Source organism: Apium graveolens, chromosome 2 (genome assembly GCF_009905375.1).
Source record: "Apium graveolens cultivar Ventura chromosome 2, ASM990537v1, whole genome shotgun sequence".
Lineage (NCBI taxonomy): Eukaryota > Viridiplantae > Streptophyta > Magnoliopsida > Apiales > Apiaceae > Apium > Apium graveolens.
The window spans coordinates 211,475,245-211,478,795 of NC_133648.1; the positions used below are offsets into that span (position 1 = coordinate 211,475,245).

Below are 3,551 nucleotides of genomic sequence, written 5' to 3' on the forward strand. Positions count from 1 at the left end.
ACATTTCTCCCAATTAAGCACCAAATTAGTTTCCACACATCTTTTGAGTACGGCGCGCAGATTATTCAAACATTCATCATATGAGTGTCCAAAGACGGAGAAGTCATCCATGAATACTTCGATGTTATTTCCAATCATGTCAGAGAATATAGCCATCATACATCTCTGAAAGGTGGCCGGTGCGCCACATAACCCAAACGAAACTCTGCGAAAAGCAAATGTGCCAAATGGACAAGTGAAGGTAGTCTTTTCCTGATCCTCTGGTGCAATACAAATCTGATTATACCCGGAATAACCATCCAGAAGACAAAAATACTCATGACCCGCCAATCTGTCAAGCATCTGATCAATAAATGGAAGAGGGAAGTGATCCTTCCTTGTGGCTTTGTTCAATTTTCTATAATCCATGCATACTCTCCATCCTGTAACTGTTCGAGTAGGGATGAGCTCATTCTTTTCATTTGCGACCACAGTGATACCTCCCTTCTTAGGTACACATTGTACGGGGCTCACCCACGAGCTGTCAGAAATAGGATAAATGATGCCTGCATCTAGCCATTTCAGAATATCTTTCTTCACCACCTCCTTCATGATGGGATTCAGTCTTCACTGATGTTCCACAGTTGGCTTACTACCTTCCTCTAGCAGAATTTTATGCATACAATATGAAGGACTTATCCCCTTGATGTCTGCTATGGTCCATCCAATAGCCGATTTGAATTCTCTCAAAATCCTTAAGAGCTTGTCTTCCTCACTACCTGAAAGGTCAGATGAAATAATAACAGGTAACGTAGATGAATCACCTAAAAAAGCATACCTCAAGTGTTCAGGTAATGGCTTGAGCTTCAAGGTAGGTGCTTCCTCTATTGATGGTTTGAGCTTCCCTTTAGCGTTCTTGAGGTCAGAAGTACCAAGAAATTCAAATGGTATGTCCAGCTTTCGCTTCCAGGGAGAAGCGTTCAGATATTGTAATTGCTCGTTGCTATCTTCATCATCGCTGTCAAAATCCCCCACTAAGGCCTTTTCCAATGCATCAGACATTAGCATGTGATCGAGTTCCGAAGTAACCGCAGAATCAATCACATCCACTTTTAAGCACTCCTCATCTTCTGTAGGGAATTTCATTGCCTTGAATATGTTGAAGGTCACATCCTGATCTTGGACCCGCATAGTAAGTTCCCCTTTTTGCACATCTATCAAGGTATGGCCAGTAGCCAAGAAAGGCCTCCCCAAGATTATGGGAATCTTCTTATCTTCCTCAAAATCCAGAATAACAAAATCTGCTGGAAAGAAGAGCTTATCCACTTTGACGAGCACATCCTCAACTATGCCCCTTGGGTAAGTAATGGAACGGTCAGCCAATTGTAGTGACATGTACGTGGGTTTTGGATCAGGCAGATCCAGTTTTTTAAAGATCGACAACGGCATCAGATTAATGCTTGCTCCCAAATCACAAAGGCACTTGTCAAACGTCAGATTGCCAATTGTGCAAGGAATGGTGAAGCTTCCTGGATCTTTCAGTTTTGGTGGTAACTTTTGTTGCAGAACAGCGCTGCATTCTTCCGTGAGAGCAACAGTTTCAAGGTCATCCAGTTTCACCTTCCTTGAAAGAATAGTCTTCATAAACTTTGCATAACTAGGCATTTGTTCCAGAGCCTCAGCGAAAGGTATATTGATGTGAAGTTTCTTGAACACCTCCAGAAACTTCCCGAACTGTCTATCCAGCTTTTGTTGCTGCAATCTCTTAGGAAAAGGTGGTAGAGGATAGAGCTGTTTCTCCCCTGTATTAGCCTCAGGCAGAGTGTGTTCAACAGTAGTCTTCCTTGGTTCCGCCGCTTTCTCCTTTTGCTTAGATTCTTCACCTCTAATTTCAGCTTCTAATTCTTTTGCCTTTTCAGCATCAGCTACTTTTCCAGACCTTAAGGTAATAGCCTTGACTTGCTCTTTAGCTTCCTTCCTTCCTGGTACTTCCGTGTCACTGGGAAGAGTGCCAGGTTGACGATTGAGCACTGTATTGGCTAATTGACCGATTTGATTTTCCAAGGTCTTGATAGAAACCGCCTGACTCTTGCACAACAGCTTAAGTTCCTCAAAATCAGCACTAGTAGGTGCAGCTGCACTTCCCTATTGAGGATATGATTGCCTTGTAGCATACTGCTGTGGTTGCTGGAATCCAGGTGGGTTAAACTGTTTACTCACTCCTTGCTGATATGGTGGCTGAATAGCATTCTGATTATTCCCCCAGCTGAAATTTGGATGATTTCTGTTGTTAGGATGATAGGTCGCTGGCACAGGCTGCTGTTGTCGCTGATAATTATACACATACTAAACAGATTCGTTTACAAGAGAACACTGATCCGTAGCATAAGAACCTGCACAAAGCTCACAAACCATAGCTATTTGATTAACTCCATACGTAGCCAGAGAATCAACATTCATTGATAGCGCTTGGAGCTGGGCTGCAATAGCGGTGGCTGCATCAACTTCCAGAATACCTGCTACCTTGCCTGTCGTCATCCTCTGAGTTGGGTTTTGATGCTCATTTGCAGCCATCGTCTCGATAAGATTATACGCCTCAGTATAGCTTTTAGCCCATAAGGCGCCTCCAGCTGCTGCATCGAGCATGGGCCGAGATTGGGCCCCCAAACCATTATAGAAACCAGTGATCACCATCCAATCCGGCATTCCATGATGTGGACATTTTCTCAACATTTCCTTGTAGCGTTCCCAAGCCTCGCACATAGATTCTGTAGGTTACTGCGCAAACTGAGTAAGAGCACTCCTCATAGCAGCAGTCTTTGCCATCGGATAAAACTTCACCAGAAACTTTTGCGCAAGATCTTGCCACGTAGTGATGGACCCAGCTGGTTCCAAATGTAACCAGTCTTTAGCCTTGTCCCTTAGTGAGAATGGGAAAAGCCTCAACTTGATAGCCTCATCAGTCACGCCATTATACTTAAAAGTGTTGCAGATCTCGACAAAATTCCTTATGTGCATGTTGGGGTCTTCAGTTGCCGCTCCTCCAAAAGAAACAGAATTCTGCACCATCTGAATAGTGCCCGGCTTGATTTCAAAGGTGTTAGCTTGAATAGCCGGATGAAGGATGCTTGACTGAATGTCATCAATTTTAGGCCGAGAAAAATCCATAAGAGCTGGATCAGCTTGAACAATACGATCTCCCATGTTTACTGGTTCTTTCTACTCAGTTCCTGAATCCGAATCCTCAAAATCTAACTTCTCCGGAATATCAAGAACTTCGTCTGTCTCCTCAGCTGTATCTAAAGTCCTCTTGCGAGCACGAGAACGAGTTTGCATAAACGCTTGCTAAAGTACCTGAAACACAACCAGAAAAAATAAGTAACTACTACGTCCTAATCACTGAGTCCTAATGACCAATGATGGTAAGTACATAAACTAAACAAATACGCCGAGTCCCCGGCAGCGGCGCCAAAAACTTGTTAGGGCGAAAACACGCACTAATATTCACGCAAGTATACGCGTTCGCAAGTAATATAGAATATTTTCAAGTTCGTTCCCTCACAGACTCAGAC

General features: G+C 43.5%; 1 non-coding gene across 1 annotated transcript; it reads left to right on the forward strand.

The window, feature by feature from the left end:
- Positions 1 to 2,683: 2,683 nt before the first annotated feature.
- On the forward strand, positions 2,684 to 2,790 carry LOC141709927 (small nucleolar RNA R71). The gene has a single exon (XR_012570479.1). It is a non-coding gene; the product is annotated as a small nucleolar RNA R71 (small nucleolar RNA).
- Positions 2,791 to 3,551: the final 761 nt, after the last annotated feature.